Source organism: Artibeus jamaicensis, unplaced genomic scaffold (genome assembly GCF_021234435.1).
Source record: "Artibeus jamaicensis isolate MK-2021 breed Jamaican fruit bat unplaced genomic scaffold, CSHL_Jam_final contig_482, whole genome shotgun sequence".
Classification (NCBI taxonomy): domain Eukaryota; kingdom Metazoa; phylum Chordata; class Mammalia; order Chiroptera; family Phyllostomidae; genus Artibeus; species Artibeus jamaicensis.
The window spans coordinates 10,396,403-10,414,641 of NW_026521857.1; the positions used below are offsets into that span (position 1 = coordinate 10,396,403).

Here is an 18,239-nt window from a genome sequence, read left to right on the forward strand (position 1 = left end):
AGTTTTAAGAGTTCTTTACATATTCAGGATACTGGAACCTTCTGTGATATATGATTTACAAATATTTTCTTCTGTTCTGAGGATTGTCTTTTCACTTTCTTGATAGTGTCCTTTAAGACACAGAAGTTGTTAATTTTAATAAAATCTAATTTATTTAGTTTTTCTTTTGTTGTGTATGCTTTTAGTATTATGTCTAAGGATCTAACGCCTAAACCCAGGTCAAAAATGTTTATATCCATATTTTCTTCTCAGAGTTTTATAGTTTGTTCTCACATTTAAGTCTTCAATCCATTTTTGTATGGTGTGAGGTAGAGTTCCAACTTCATTTTGTTTTTCTGTTGCTAAAATTAAATGTCTTGGAAGAATAGCAGAGTGATTACAAGCTCAGGCTCTTGAGTCCAACTTCTGGTTTTTAAATTCCTGTTCCTCAGTTGCTAGTAGTGTGATCTTTGAAAAACAATCTTAATTTCTCTATACCTCACCTTTCTCATTGATAAAGAGGAATAAAGTAGTAACTACCTCATTAGTGTACATTAAAACTCAAATCATTGGACTGTCATAAGAACTACGTCTTCGCATTTAAAGTGTTGACACCTAGTAAGCCTTGATTACTAGTTATCATCACCCCTAGCTCCTTACCTTTGGACTTACGGGAACTCTCCTTAGACTTAGAACTATCTCATCATCTCTCCTGACATACCAGGCCCCCCAGAAACTATGGATCCAGAACCACCCCCATACACTTTCAGTGGTGGGCTGAGTTACCTACCCCAGTGTCTTACCAAGAACAAGACTTTAGAGATAGAGTTTAATATTCTTTGAATGTTCCAAGAGGGTGGGATGTGGACTGAGTTTATAGTTGTAGCTTACCACAAAAAGCAGCAAGATATTTGGGAAATCTTTTTCCAATCTTTTGTATAACTTTACACAAAGAGACTAAAGCAAGGCAAATGCATTAGCTTGTTAGGAGTGCCATAACTAAGTACCACCAACTAAATGGCTGCCAGTTTATTCACACATCTTAAACAATAGAAATTTATTTTTCCACAGTTCTGGAGGCTAGAAGTTTGTCTTTTTGTGACTCTGCCTTTTTGTGACTCTGCCCATGCAGACCCCAGCCAGCATCCTTTTGATCACATAGAGAATTAGATACAAAAACCTAGTTCTTACCAATGTACAAGCAACCTAAAATGTTACCTGTGCATCCAATAGTGGATTTCTTACCCAGGTAGTGCCTCTGAACTCCAACTATTTGTATTTGACTCCCAATAGGAGGAAGCCCAATAAAAGAGGATGTCGGCCTTGACCTGCCTTTCACCACTCTCTCGGTGCTCTATGGTGGCCCCTCTGTTGCCAGCTGGCCCAGTGCTCCCTGCACCACTAAGCCTCATGCTCCAGGGCCAGTAGGACCTGTTTCTGCTGGGCCCGCATCCATGTAGATGGGTTCCAGAAGGAACCGGAAGTTAGATACTTCTTCCAGGGGTATTACATTGTGATGCAGAAGTGAAAACCAGAAGTAACATTAAAACTGATGGATTTGTTATAAAATTCAGACATTTGCAACAAACCAGTGAAGGAAAAGCTTTGGAGAGGTGAACTCTAATCATTTTATGTAGGCAACTAACTACCTTCATAGCAAGTCAGTCCAACTGATATGTTCTTAATTTGGATAGTTTGTAGAAAGTATTTACCAGGAAATTTTCAGTTCGCATAACATGAAGCTTCTAGGTAATTTTGAATTACTTGTCTTCTACTGCGAACTCAGGATTCTTAAAAAGAAAAGACAAAGGCTAGTGCTTCTTGAGAGCTGGCTTCAACTAATTAATACATAGTCACTAACTTCAACTTGGGGAGCCAGCAAGGAGGTGAAAAGTGTCGCCTTAGGGAGACTTCTGTCAAATGGATAATTCAAAAAAGTCATTCCTTTTGAGCTCAGAGTCATTAACTCCTCTAGCAACCAACTGTGAGAGTTATGTTTGAGCTTGTCTTGAAAATTACTTTAAAAAGGAATAGACAAGGGGCTGCTGGCTTGGCTGCCAGTTTATTTGCACGTCTTAAACAGGAAGCTGCATATACTTGTTTAAAGATCCACTTAGTATACTACTGGTGCTCTCCAGTAATCTTATAGAAGAACCACCTACATTACAATCAGCACCTGCTACCTAATGTGGGTCAGGCTGAAAAGTTGTTACAGACCCTAAAGTAATTCATTTCTTTTTCTTTTAATTCAGGAAAAGTAATGTTTGAATCCTTGTTTTTATAAACATAATCATTTGGACACATTAATTCAGAGGAAACTCTTTTAGGGCAAGCTCATTCACCAGTACCTGGTGTAAAATGTGGCAGCTCAGCAAAGCTCTATCAGTTCTCTTGGTTCTTATTCATGTTGATTCATATGAAGAAGGGAGAAGGAATTCCAAGTATCAGAGCACTGGGGATGGGGTATAGTAGTTTGCTAGGGCTGCTGTAACAAAGTACTATGGCCTGGGTAGCTTAAGCAACAGAAGTGGATTGTCGCACAGTTCTGGAGGCCGGGAAGTCCAAAATCAAGTTGTCAGCAGGGCTGGTTGGTTTCTTCTGAGCTCTGTGACAAAAGCTTCCATTCTAGGCCCCTCTCCTTGGCTTGTAGTTGGTCATCTTCTCCCTATGTTTTCCCCTATGAGTGTCTCTGTGTCCAAATTTCCCCTTTTATAAGGATGCCAATCACATTGGATTAGGACCCACCACGATGACCTCATTTTAACTTTTTTTACCTTGGTAAAGACCCTGTCTCCAAATAAGGTCACATTCTGAGCTATTGAGTATTAGGACTTCAACATATGAATTTTGGGGGGACAGAACTCAACCCACAATGAGGGGGAAGTGTGGCCTTTAGTGAGAACCCATGTAAGAACCACTCACTGCCCTAAAGGCCTTGACCCCTGGTGGCCCGACAATTACACAAAGTACGATAACAAATGCTTTCAGTGTCTGAAAAACAAACCTCCTAGAAGCACCCAGATTAAGTTCACTGCATTCTAACTAATGCATAAAAGCATCCAGTACCTTTTGGAAACATTTTTACCAAAAGCTATAAATAGTGAAAAAGCTCCATCTTATTGGAGACATTAACTTATATATGAATACCTCACTCAATAATTTTTTATTCTAAATAACTGAGGTTTCTGTACTTAAAGTTGCATTGTGGCCTGTTTAATTCGTATCCAAAGGATGCCTAGGACAATGCGTCTTTAGCGCTAAGTAACTGAAGGCCATTTTAAGGTGACATTTTGTTAAGATGGCACACTTTGGGGACTGATCACTTGCCTCTTAGAATGTGGATTACTTTGGGCACATCATTTAACCTCTCTGTTTTTCTGTGTCATTAATAACACAGTTACAGGACCCCGCCAATGTAGTTCTGGAACCGCTATGGGGTTCCATTGCCCGCTGCCAAGAAGCGTGACTCCCAATGTAAGTAAGAGTTTAGAAAAAAGGAAAGGGGGTGTTTATTTAACGTTTATACAGATTTAGAATAATGGATTTTTTTCATTAAGTCCATTCTTTATAAAACACCCCAAAACACATAGTCCTGCCTCCCTTTGCCAAACCAGGCCAGTGTTAGAATGTGCCAGTCAGAGGTACCTTCTATCAGAAAAGCAGCAGTCTGCAGCTCAGCATCCTTGGTCACAGTACAGCTCCAAGCATCTCCCACGCATCTGCGCTTGGTGAGGCAGGTCCCCCGCACAGCTCCCCCAGCTCTGCTGGGCCTTCTCCTTCGTACCCCAGACTTTATAGCCGGGCCCTCTCCCACACCCTTTCCTCCACACCACACGGCTGCTGCTTCACTGCAGACTGCAAGGCTGCTTCCTCCTCTCTTTCTGCCCGCCCTTATTTTAAATGCCTATCTCAGAACTTCCTATGTGACCTCATATCTGGCCCCTCCTTTGATGTGCTAATTTTGCCATTTCCCCCATATCTTTTACCTTTTCTCAGCTGCCATCCCAACTCATGGGGCAAGAGTTCCCCATGACACAGGGGCCTCTGTCTCCCCTGACTATGTCACAAGTCACTATATGGTTAAGTCACTATAGACCTTTTGCTCAGGGCAGCAGCACAGCTATTAACTTGCCATTGTTATGCAAAGTCTCTCAAACATTGTGTCATCCACTGCCCCTTCCTCCAATCAAGGTTTGAGGGGATTATGCTCTGTTGTTTTGGGACCTGCTCTGCATCCCATTATAATACCTGCCTCATGGAGTTGGAGAGTCAATTGAGATAATGTGGGTAAGTGCTTGGTTTGGGGCGTGGCACATAGTAGATGCTCAAATAAATGGTAGTTGTTTGGCCCTGGCTGGTGTAGATCAGTGGATTGAGCATGGTCCTGTGAAGCAGAAGGTTGCCGGTTTGATTCCCAGTCAGGGCACATGCCTGGGTTGTAGGCCAGGTCCCCAGTAGGGGACACATGAGAGGCAACCACACATTGATGTTTCTCTCCCACTTTTTCTCCTTCCCTTCCCCTCTCTCTAAAAAGAAATAAATAAAATATTTTTGAAAAGGTAGTTGTTCATAATTTGTTATGTTTTATATCATCATATACCAAGATTGTGGATCAGGGGCCAAATACACAGAATCAACAACCTGAGAGCAGGTAGGGGGGCCACTTGTCATGAAGGAGAGCTTTCTGTGTCAGAAGGAGGCTTTAGAAGCAGGGTGATGCTAGAGAGAGGGAAATCATAAAAAAGTGTGATATGACCCTGGCCAGGTGGCTCAATTTGTTGGAGGGTCGTCTGGTACACCAAAAAAAAAAAGGTTGCAGGTCTTATTCCCAGTCCGGGCACATACCTAGGTTGAGGGTTCAGTGCCCAGTTGGGCACGTAGGGTTGCGGGGAAGTGGGGGAGGGTGTGGTGAACCAGCGGATGTTTTCTCTCTCACATGGATGTCCCTCTCTCTCTCTCTCTCCCCAGCCCACTCCCCTTCCTCTCTCTCTAAAATCAATTAAACAATATCCTGGGGTGAGGATTTAAAAAAGAAAAGAGAGTGTGATATAACCCACTCTCCTGACATCCTGCACATCTCTGTAAACTGCAAAAATCACCGTACCATTGACATGATTGGATTTCCTGTGGAAGTTGGCATGACGTGGAGCTTGGCACAAATCTGGGATGGTGCACAGAGTGGAGACAAAGTGTCAGAAGGGAGCAGAGACAGAGGAAACTATGAGGAATTAAGATCTGAAACTCACAGGGTATTAAGCCCTTTAATTACCTTCAACTCAATGAACGAGTGAGTGAAGCCCATATTGTTTAAGATATGATTTGTCTATTAATACAAAATCAGAAAACTGTCTTCAGTCAACCTTGTTGCTTTCAGCATAGTTCAGTGTAATTTATCCCTTACTTAATTACACATTTTCTTTCCTAAAGCCCATTCTCTTGGTCTTGCTTTGGTTGTCTTGATTGTTTGGTCATTGGTTTTTCAATCATATAATTAATGTCTCTTTGTAACTTTCTCCCATACAGTGTATACGACTATACCTATTGCTTTTTCTGTATTTCTGGCCACTTCCAATCACTCACAGTTTGACTGTGGAGATGTCAATTTATTGGAGCAGCCCACCCTATTGGACAATTCAGAACTATGCAGAATCTTCCTGTAAGCCATGTTTCCTGCCTCATTCACCATCATTCCTTACAACAAACCCTCTAATCAGAGCAGATTAGTGACTTTCCTCCTGAATTCCCATTTTTCATGTTGTTTTGTGTCCAGGGAAAAATTCTATTTATCTCCATCTCTTCTTCTCCCTTTCCTCCCCACTTTCTACCCAGTGCACACACCCAGAACTGGAGTTTCCAAGTTCAGCTCAAAAAACACCACTCCTGCCCTGGCTGGTGTGGCTCAGTGGATCGAATGCTGGCCTGTGAGCTGAAAGGTTACCAGTTGGATTCCCGGTCAGGGCACATGCCTGGGTTGCCAGCCAGGTCCCCCAGTTGGGGACATAAGAGAGGCAATCAATCTATGTTTCTCTCATACATCGATGTTTCTTTTTCTCTTTTTTCCTCCCTTCCCCTCTCTCTAAAAAAATAAATAAATAAAATCTTAAAAATAAAACACCACTCCTGCCCTCCCAGAAAAAAAATCCCACCAGCTGTCCCATGCTACAGCTTCTTCAGACGCCACTGCACAGCTCTCCAGGACTTCCAAATGTTTCCTTCTTGACCACTTGCATGGTGGCACTGCAGCTCTCCTCTCCCCAGAGCCTTGCTCACTGCAGGGCTCAGTGAAGGGGTAAGTGATTGAAGGCAAGTGTATCATGCTAGGGAAAATCCAAAACATGAAATAATCCAAAAATAATCTATATGTGACTTTGGAATGCATTGTATACACACATCCAGAGAACATCAAACACGAAACTTCAAACACAGCAGTGAAGCCAGCCTGTGCAGGTCCCAGGTGGGTGGGGTGGCCTGGAAAGCGGGTGGGAACCTTAACAGGAAGGGAGGACGCTCTCACCAGCCGACTCCGCTTCCCAGCCTCAGTGGCTTATCTGGAAATCAGGGAGACTCCACATGGCTTAGAGCTCAAGGGCTGGATAATTAATAAATGATTGTAATGACTTTGGAAATCAAAGAGCTATGTAAATACTAAATTTGAATAATACAAAAATAATGATCTTTTATTATCTTCTTGAAAGAGGTAAATGGCATACTCTTTTTAATCTAAAGTAGGTTCTAGAAACAACAGTAAGTTTAAATGATGGTGCAAACCCACTCAGGGTTCTAAACGCAATTATAGTGCTGACCATCAGCCCTAAAAACAAATTACAGTAGCTAATGACAGGGAACAGTAATTAGAATGTTTTTAGAAAATTACTTGGAAACAAAATTGTCAACAAAGCCCACTCCAATATGGCTGTAAACAGCTTAAATAACAGAATAATGCAGTGACCTATGCCCCAAGTGACAAGAAGAAGATGTAAAATGCATGGCGGCCCCCACATCACTGTCATCCAAGTGACTGTATGCATTGTTTTTCACCTCAGTGTTTCTGGGTCGTCCTAAATGCAGTGGAGAGCCAAGTGCCCTTGAACATTCTGCTGTTTAGTAAGTCTTATCCTGGTTGACTGGTATATTCTGGACAAGTCTCCCTTTCCCCTCTCCTTTGCATTTTTTGTTATCTTTGGCATTCATATTTGAAAAACATGCGTCTCACTTGGAACAAATCCACCAAAGCAAACAACCTTAAAACTCTGCAAACAGCCCAACCGTTGCAATCTGCAGGCAGCCCAGACCTTGCAGAATACATCTCCCAGGGCTGACACTCGCTGAGACCCTGGCAGAAGAGTTTCTTGTTAGCTATAATAGAAACAGACATTTACATATCTCAGTTTTAATTCTCCGGAGCCTGGTGCAGGTCAAGTCTGTGATAAGCAAGAGGGGGATGGACTGTAGAGGGGAAAAGCCATGGGTGGAGGAAGGTATGCAAAGGACGCATTGCAGGCCTCGAGACTGAAAATGTTCTCTTAGTGCTTCATCAATAACAGAGCAAAATGGGGGAAATTTGGAGACAGGTTGCTTCAGTATATTGCCACTTTTTATCAGAAAAGTGCAGGTAGAACCCCTCATTTGTTGCTTGTAGTGGAGGAGTGAACAATTCTTTACAGGAGTGTGAGTGTGTGTGTGTGTGTGTGTGTGTGTGTGTGTGTGTGTGTTAAGGCAAAACAAGCACCAAACATATATTAGCTAAGGAAACCATATTAAATGTAATTCTTTCTAAATGCATATTCCATATGCTTCTTTGACTAGACAGCATCCCAAGTAGGGTGTGAGGGCTGCAGTGTAATTGCTAGAGCCATCTATAAATGTGCTGGAATACGGTTATGCTTGGCACCTGATAGCAAATCATTTTCAAAATGTTTTGGTCCACTTTGGGGTGGTTTTCTCTACCTCTGGACTTTACTGTCAGGCTGGCAGAGTCACTTTTTCCAACCCCATACAATTTTTAATTTCCTGCTTCTCGTGTGCTATGGCCTGAAAATTCTAGCTGGTTAGAATGTGGCGACCACGAGCCTAACTGCATATTGTAGGAGCTATGAGAGAAGCGTACAGGCTGGGACATTCGTTTTGCCTACCAGAATCCTCTTTTTAACTATACCTGTTTCCTGAGCACATTCCAGAGATTTGAGCTATCTATATAAATGGGATACCACCAAAATTAATTAAAGGTAAATTTATAGCATAGAACTTAGGTACTTGATAAAGACTTACATGAGATGCTCAAATGACACATAATTTTATTTCAACTCTTTGGCTTTTAATTGTATATTCTCCAAATGATACAATATGTTAACATCATATTTATTTTTCCTTAACTTAATTTGTAAAATTTCAATTAACAGAATGAAAATAATTCTATTATAGAGAACTTTTTTATACAAAGAAGAAAATACATCCGTACCCTAACACTGCCACACTTTGCACTTTGGTGTACTTCTTTTGGTATTTTTCCTATACCTGCTTTTGCAAACATAGTTATACTGCCAACTTCTATACAAGTTTTTATCCTGTTTACAAAATGCACTATCTCACAACTACTTTCCTTGGTGCTATATATCTGTGTGGCTATCCTTTTAGTGATTACAGAGTATCCCACTGAGTAGTTATTAACCATTTACTTAAATGTTACTTTTTATTATTAGAACTTAAGATTATTTTCAACTTTTTACTATCATAATAACCCTGCAATGAATATCTTTCTGAAGTAGCTTTTGTTTGCTTGATTGGTTGTCTTAGAAGTATATCCTTAGGAGGCCCAGAAGTGGAATTACATAGAGAAGACTGTGGCGATTTAGACACAAGACTTAATAAAGGAAAATCGCGGATGCATGTTGGTCGCCACAGACAGCAACTGAGCACAGCTCCAAAAGGACTGGGCGTGACTCTGAGGGACGAGGGGTACGGGGCCAGGGAATGCTTCCCAGCTCTGCTGCTGCCTTCTCAAGTCCAGGCACCCAGACAACGGTAACCAGGGCTTTGCAATGTTCTCAGTAAGGCAATGTGAAAAGTGCATTATCAGTGAAATACGGCAGGTATGTGGGGAAATCTGTATCATGGTAGCAGTATACCTGTGTTCAGGTTTATTCTTGAGAAGGAGAAGGGAAAAGAACTAGCCTGAGAGAATCCTTAGAAAAGTGTTTATCCAGAAAGGATTTTTGCCTTAAGGTCAATGAACAATTGCCATATATTGGTTTGGCCAAAAAGTTCATTCGTTTTTTTTCTGTAAGATGAGTCCAGTAGTGTTTAGTTGTCTTTAACTTTATTTGGAACAATTTTGTTAGATGATGTTGTGGTAGCTGTCATATCAGCATACATTTTAAAAAGCCTGATCACAATTGTTAATTTTTGTGCAGCCATTTAATACTGAAAATGGAAGAAGAGATGCAACATTTTCAGCATATTATTCTTTATTATTTCAAGAAAAGTACAAACACAACTGAAATGCAAGAAAACATTTGTGCCGTGTATGGAGGAGGTGCTGTGACTGATCAAATGTGTCAAAAGTGGTTTGAGAAGTGTCCTGCTGGAGATTCCTTGCTGGACAATGCTCCATGGTTGGGTAGAGCAGTTAAAGTTGATGGCAAATAAACCATGATATTAACTGAGAATAATCAATGTTATACTAGGCAGGAGATAGCCAATATAGTCAAAGTATACAAATCCATTAAGTTATTGGTGAAATAAAAAATGTGTCTTTTATTTTACAGAAAAAACTAAGTGGACTTTCTGGCCAACTCAATACTTCTGTCTTTACTGGAGATCGTATGATTGCATTGGGATGATTGTGGTGAGCAACAGAAGACCCAAATCAAAGCCTAAACAGGAAGGGCCAGTCATTTCACTTGGCAAAAGATCATAAATAATAATAATATTAATAATACTTAATTTAAGAAGTAACAGGAACCAAGTCCCAAGTATTTTCTACACTTTTAACATGTGTTAATGCATTTATTCCTTTACATAAAGCTCAAGATTTGTCCCCTGAATGAGATGATGCAGCTGAAGCATGAAGAGCTCACTAATTTGCTATAGCTTGCATAAACCCAAGCCATCCTGCTCCAGCTCCTACTTGTTTAACTATTATAGTAGAGCTATTCTCTCAGAGTTAATTCAGTGATTCCATATCTTTAGAAAGAGTGGAAAACACTCGTTCAAGCGCATCAACTGATTAACAGTGCATTCTGATTGGTTGGTGCCTGTAGGACACTGGTTTTAAACATTTAGTACATCACCCCGGACCGTGGTAATTTCAAACCTTCACCTTTGCCATCTTCATCACATCAACAGTGTCTGCCTGGTGAGGGATGCTCACTAATTTGAAGGATCCCATGCAGGTCTGATGCTGTCAGCAAAGGAGTTGGACATTCTCTCTCTCTCTCTCTCTCTTAGAACTTACTAGTTTATTTCTTTAAAAGTATAATGTACATACACAAATCTTAAATGTTCAACTTGATATACAGCTTGGTAAATTTTTATCATAACACCCAACTAATCACCACCCAGGTTAAGATATAGAACATTATCAATACCCCATTCCACCTCCAAGATTCCCATCATTTTTCTGATGGAATCCTCTGCTTTTCTATTTTCTTAAATATGTTCATCAGAGTTCCTTTTACTTCCTGCTCTGATAACCCAGATATCCCCGTCACCCTCAGGTCTATGTCTGTTTCTTTCCTTTCTTTGCCTTTTGTCATTGGATCCCATTTGTTCATAGAGGGGTGCAATTTTTATTGAATGTCCGGTGTGTATGAAAAATTCTAAAGCTCTGACTGATGATATTTTTATTGAGAGAAGATTTGATTCTGTTTCGGAAGGCAGACAAAATATTTTCAGATGAACTTGATGTTGTTGAGGGTGGGTTTTAGGCTTTGTTAGGTTTGATTTTGTTGTTGTTTTTGTATTCCCATGATAGACCCCTCTGGGGTCCCAACTGTACCATGGCGCTTCAATCTTCTTGGGCCCCAAACTCTACCTGCTCATCCTCTGGAGGAGGCAAACCCCGACTTTTCACTGCTCAGTGAGACGGACCCTGTCGCCACCTGTCACTTTTTGCTTCATCCATACTCTCCACATCATTAGTGGGCAGAGGAAGAGGCAAATGTGGGGTGTCTTTCAGTATGTCTCCTATCTCTCTAGGATTCTGACCATTCAAGTCCTGTCTGCCTAGATTGTTCCTTTATGCCTTTCAATAGTTGGTTTAAATAACTTTTTTTACCCTTCGTGAGGAGGGAAAAATCTTTATCTATGCAGAATGCCCCCAGCAGGATTCCCCTGAGGTCCCAGTGACAGGGATTGCTTAAAAGAATCAGTGACAAGGGGAATGAGATCATCATGCATAGTTTGGACCAACCTGGGTGCACGGGAGGATGGACATCTGAGCCAAATTGAGACTGCAAAAAAAAAAAAAAAATGGGGGAACTGAAATTCCAAGACTATTTATATAATGATGGTTTTCTTTACAAGGACTAAATCTGCTTAGATTGTAGATGTTAACGTCTGCTTTGGGATTCTCTACAACCTTAATCCTCTCCAGATAGACCTAGATCTGACTCAGGACCATCCTTTCTGCCTTGATTCCATTATTTTACAAGCTCCCCTGGATCCATTCTCCGACTCTTTTTATCCTCAATCTAAGGTGTGTCCAACATCTACAGAAGTCAGTCTCCATTGTGGATCATTTGATTTAAAAGGAAAGTTTCTTTTGTGAAACCAAAATAACACTAAAATTGTTTTTAAATGTATTATAAAATATGGAAATGATATGCAATGTTCTTATCAATACCCGTAACTGCAAATGGTGTTTTAAAAATTTCTATTGCAGAGGCCAAGACGGAGGTATAGGTAGAAACCCTTCACTTCCCCGCACAACCAAAAGGAGGATAACAACCAATCTAAAATCAATAAACAACCAAAAATGCCAGAAAATCAAACTGCATGGAACCCTGAACACAAAGGAATTGAGAAAAAATCAACCAGAATAACCAGACTGGTAAGGCGGACCATGAGGGCCAACTCAGAAAAATTGCAGCGAGGTAGCTGCAAAGCTGTGAGGGAGGGACTGGTTAAGGGGAAAACTGAGACTCAGAGCTGACTGTGGGCTATGGCCGGGGCAGTGAGAGATTCTTCCAGTCTGACAGAGAGGCTGTTGGAAAGTACACTAGAGAGGAGCAGGCAAGCTGCACTGTTCCCTCTCTGGCTCCTCCCCCACAGGCAGCACAGAAAAGAGGGTTGCCCTGCCCAGGTCAATACCCACGGCCTCACCCCCTTACAATTTATCAGGTGTGACAAGACAAGGAAATATGGCTCAAATGAAAGAACACAGCAAAACCTCAGAACTAACCAATGAGGAGATTACTAGCCAATCTAATGAAGAATTTAAAACCCTGGTAATCAAAATGTTCACAGACTTATTGAGCTTGGTCAAAAAATAAAAGATACCCAAAATGTAATAAAGCAAAATATTCAGGGAACCAACAGTGACATGAAGGAAACCAGGATTCAAAGAAACAATTTAAACAAAAGGAAGCAATAAACATCCAACTGGATCAGAACAAAGAAACAAGAATCCAAAAAAAAATGGTGAGAGGCTGAGGATTCTCTAGGACAACCTGAAACATTCCAATATCTGAATTATATGGATGCCAGGAGAAGAACAAGAGCAAGAAATTCAAAAGTTATTTGAACAAATAATGAAGTAAAACTTCCCCAATCTGGCAAAGGAAATAGACTTCCAGGAAGCCCAGGAAGCCCAGAGAGTCTCAAAGAAATTGGACCCAAAAAGGAACACACCAAGGCACATCATCAAGTTACCCAAGATTAAATATAAAGAGAGAATCCTAAAAGCAGCAAGAAAAAAGGAGATAATTACCTACAAAGGAGTTCCCATAAGACTATCAGCTGATTTCTCAAAAGAAAACTTGCAGGCAAGAAGGGGCTAGAAAGAAGTATTTCAAGTCATGAAAGGCAAGGACCTACATCCAAGATGACTCCATCCAGCAAAGCTTTCATTTAGAATGGAAGGACAGATAAAGTGCTTCCCACATAAGGTCAAGTTAGAGGAGTTCATCATCACCAAGCCCTTATTATATGAAACATTTAAGGGACTTATCTAAGAAAAAGAAGATCAAAAATATAAACAATAAAATGACGACAAACTCACACCTATTAACAAAGAAAAACAACAAAAACGAAAACTAAGGAAACAACCAGAACAGGAACAGAATCAGAGAAATGGACATCACACAGAGGGAGTTCAGTGAGGAGAGGGAAGGGAGGAATGGGGGCGGGGGAAGGTACAGGGAAGAAGAAGCATAATTAGTAGGCATAAGGTAGATGGGGAGAGATAAAAATGGTATAGGAAACACAGGACTCAAAGAACTTTGTACGACCCATGGACATGAACTAAGGGCAGGGGGGAATGCTGGAGGGTTGTGGGGGCAGGGTAGAGAAGAGATAAAGGGGGGAAAATTGGGAAAACTGTAACAGCATAATCAATAAAAATACTTAAAAATAAAATAAAATTCTGTCACTTCTTCAGAGTTCAGGTTAAATGCCAAATTTGCACAAAAAATTTCTATTGCAAGTTTATAACATAGATCTATGTAAAGTATTTGTAACTTAGTTATGTCTATACTCTTGTTATTTTTTTAATCACTTTGCCATTATAGAATGTTTGGGAAATTACGGAAGTGCACAAAGAAGAAAACAAAATTAGCCTCAACCTCACCATCCCCGAGATGTATCTTGTCAATGTTTCAGAAAATAGTCATCTGGTATTTTCTCCTGTGTGTGTGTGTACACACAATTAGAACAGTTTTTAACATGGTGGGCATTGCACACATCTTCAAAACACATTTTTGGTTTCATATTCATTGAGTTTTTCTTCAAGATGCTGAGAATGATTATAGTATTAGAGTCTGACTATTAATGAAGTATTAATATTAATAAAATATTAATATTCAGGAACTCTAATGAAAGTGTGGTTTTAATGAAAGCTATTGAAAGGTGAAAACTCCATCATAAATTTTTTTTTTCATTTAAATTAAGTATATGACCACGTAATCTGGGAGTTTTGAAGAAAAAATAAAAGTAAGTTTTTAGGCCATGATGGAAAAAAACAAGGAATTCAAGAGTAGTATGTTGAGTTTCACACTATCCTGCTTACTACTCCTCAGCAAACTGCTGAAAAAATCAAATTGTGACACTTCCAGATGGAGCATCCAGAGCTATAAACCCTCCTCCTGTTTTCTTTCACCAGCGTTTGAAGAATGTTGGTGGTCTTGCAAGAGAACCTGACTAGAGAGAGGAAATGGCCAACATCAGGGGACAGCCTAGGAAAAGGAAAACATGATTTCCTTTCTTGTACCAGAAAATACAGCTGTCCAGCCAAGATCAGTCTTTTCTTCTGCCAAACCATTTATTGGGGTATAAAAAGAAAATATTAAAACTTCATTTTTATTTCTTTACTTATAAATTATATTCTCTGTGTATGTTTTACATATTATATGAATTAATACAGTAAGATATATACATATTTTATAAATACGTATATGTATTGGGGTTAACTAAAATTTCAAGTATATTTACACAAAAAATGTAACATATTTTTTAAGCTGTTTTTTAAAAACCTTTTTTATCTAAGGAGTATATAATCAAAACATTTAGAGATCACTGCTACCTTCCCTCAAAATCATTCATTGGAGTGTTGCAAGAGATTTTAAGTGGTGGAGAATTACATCCTCACTGAAAAATGCACTGTTTAAAATTACTTCTTAACATATGTCTTTTTGGCAGCTAAACTAATTAGTGAGTAAAGTCGGGCTAAGGAGAGGATCTTCCGCAGGCCACCCCTACACTGTGCTGATCGAGAAAGCACATTCACTCATTCGGCGTTAATGGAGCGCCTCTCCGTGCAGAGGAACGGTCTGAGCACTGCAAGGAAACAAACTACATGAACAAATGAAGGCTAAACTAAGTGAAATGATGGGAAATGCGCAGGGAACCAATAGTGATGGGAAGGAAACTGGGACTCAGATCAATGGAGTGGACCAGAAGGAAGAAAGAAACATTCAACCAGAACAGAATGAAGAAAGAAGAATTCAGAAAAATGAGGAGAGGCTTAGGAACCTCCAGGACATCTTTAAACATTTCAACATCTGAATTATAGGGGTGCCAGAAGGGGAAGAGGAAGAGCAACAAATGGAAAACTTACTTGAACAAATAATAAAGGAGAACTTCCCCTATCTGGCAAAGGAAATAGACTTCCAGGAAATCCAGGAAGCTCAGAGAATCCCAAAGAAGTTGGACCCAAAGAGGAATATACCAAGGCACATCATAATTACATTACCCAAGATTAAAATGAAGGAGAGAATCCTAGAAGCAGCAAGAGATAAGGAGACAGTTACCTACAAAGGAGTCCCCATCGGACTGTAAGCTGATTTCTCAAAAGAGACCTTACAGGCAAGAAAGGGCTGGAAAGAAGTATTCCAAGTCATGAAAGACAAGGACTTACATCCAAGATTGCTCTATCCAGCAAAGCTTTCATTTAGAATGGAAGGGCAGATAAAGTGCTTCTCAGATAAGATCAAATTCAAGGAGTTCATCATCACCAAGCCCTTATTTTATGAAATGTTAAAGGGACTTATCCAAGAAAAAGAAGATAAAAAACACGTATACTAAAATGACAGCAAACTCACAATTACTAACAACCACACCTAAAACAAAAACAAACTAAGGAAACAACTAGAACAGGAACAGAACCACAGAAATGGAGATCACATGGAGGGTTAGCAACAGGGGAGTGGGAAGAGGAGAAGGGGGGAAAGGTACAGAGAATAAGTAGCATAAATGGTAGGTAGAAAATAGACAAGGGAAGGGCAAGAATAGTATAGGAAATATAAAAGCTAAAGAACTTATGACACATGGACATGAAGTAAAGTGGGGGAATGTTGGGGAAGGGGGTGTGCAGGGTGGAGGGGAATGAAGGGTGGGAAATGGGACAACTGTAATAACATAATCAATAAAATATATTTTTTAAAGAGTGGTCCAGATGAGAATCTATGATGAGTAAAAGTCAGAGGGAACTCTTAGTTCAATCTGGGGATACAGCAGGTTTCCAAGTAGAGGAGAGTCCCACAGGTCTGATACTGGGAGCTTCCCCGCCCTGGGAGGAAACAAAGCAAAGCCATGAACTATTTCGTCTTTTGGAGAAAAAAACAAATAGTTCCAAGAGGCAAGACGCCAGGGTACTCAGAGTGGTACAAAAAGCCACTAATTGGACTGGAATAGAGGTGGTAATGTTCTAGGGTGCCGTGCTAAAGAGTCTGAGCAACAGCCTGTAAGAGCGTCGTTACCACCCCCACTTTTATACACGAAGAAACTGAGACTCAGAGAGGTCGGGCATGGCAGCAGTAGACAGCAGAGCCAGCCTCTAATCTGATGGACTTTTCACTTCTAATTTTTAACTCTTGGAAATATAAAACAAAAATGCTGTATAAAATGCTTTTCTAATAAAGGCAAGTCGAAACGCCTAATAAGACAATAGTTGTATTATGGGTCCTTTTAAATCCGTATGTTTAAAAACTTGCTAGAGTGTGCACATCTTCCGTCATTAAAGTGTTAATGACAGAAACTGTGCGCTGTATGCTTCCCCACTCCTGGTGTCTGAGCAGTGCCTGGACCATAGCAGGTGCCCGATAAATGCAAAGGAAATAAAACCTGTCCTATTTTCATTCTAGAGGAAAAAGTCCATTAAATTTGAATTCAATCAAGGAAGTAAATTAGAGAATATGCACACAAATACATTGGAAATAAATTTATGTCCCTTAATTATGGATACAGAATTTTACTTATGAAAACTAGGATCTTTGAATTTCCAGTTGACAGCTACTTAATTAATTAGGGCACAGTGGTGGAAAGGACACAGGAGTCGGGAGTTAGATTCAAGTACAGTCTTGGTTCTATGCTTTATTTAACCCCGAATAAGACTTTACTTAACCTTAGATAATTTCTGTAAGTTTCAGTTTTCACATCTGTAACTTGGGAATATTGATACTACATTGCAAGATTGTTGGAGGATTAGAGATATAAACTATGTTTAAAGTCCCTGTCACATAATAGGCACTGTCGATTGTTGCTGTTATTGTTATTTTCTATTTTAATTTTTTAAAAACTCTGTTATACTTCCTGACAAACAGTCCTTCTGTGGGATGGAATTCCAAGCTGGCTCAATCTGTGGATCTGTTCTATAGGCATATAATTTTCAACTTTCGCATATTAAACACAGAATAAACCTGTAGGTATGGATAACTTCAGCTCAGTTGTTTCATACCTGTGCAAATATCACCATTTATTTAATAACTGATGTCAAAATGGGGTTAAAACCACCTACAGGATAGCAGTGAAGTTGGGTTTAAATAAATCTCTTTGTTTCTCTTTAATTCCCTCTACTTTCTGGTAGAATGAGCAGTTTTATTAGAAAGTAATCAGGAGAGAGGTGGGGGGTGGGGTGGCTCTGGCAGCTCGGGACAGAGTGCAAGTGGCAGAGTCACTGGGATTCTGGAGAGGTTCTCCAGGGTCTCCTCTGTCCCTCAGTCTGCAGCCTCAGTCCATCGGAGGAGGAAAATTGGAGTCACAGCAGTGACATTTAATAAGGGACTTGATCCTGCATAGAAGCTCCTTGTGGACCAGAATGGGGAGTATATAACTAAGCGACAGTCACCTGGAGGACCCACTGATGTTGGCCCAGAGTATCACTGGAGAGGGAGCTTGTTAAGCTCAAGGCCGTGTATGGTAAAGCAGACGTGAATGCATCTCCAGACTTCAAACTTGAAAATCCCAAATGTGAAGTCATCGATAAACCCCAGTCCTGAAGAAATGTGAAATTTAGCTGGTCATCTGCCCTAGGTAAAATTTACAACTAATTCATCAGAAGTATCAGAATAAACATACCTTTCAACAACTTCAAACGTTCTGTAATTCTGATTGCAAAAAAAAATTATTTGGAGATGTTTGGGAAAAAGAAGAAAATAATCAGTGTGTGAATTTTTATTCCTACACATTCTCTCCACTTTCCCTACACAGACCCTCTTAATCTCAATGGTTCTTCTTGGGGTCTTAACAGGTAACAGTGGATTTTAAGCATAGTATTTAGCACATTCTTCATTCTGTAGGGAAACTGATTTGATGGGAACAATAGAATT

At 40.1% G+C, this 18,239-nt stretch overlaps 1 pseudogene; it reads left to right on the forward strand.

Annotated features, from left to right (window-relative positions):
* Positions 1-8,860: 8,860 nt before the first annotated feature.
* Positions 8,861-17,909, forward strand: LOC128627889 (ATP synthase-coupling factor 6, mitochondrial-like; annotated as a pseudogene).
* The last annotated feature ends 330 nt before the right edge of the window (positions 17,910-18,239 follow it).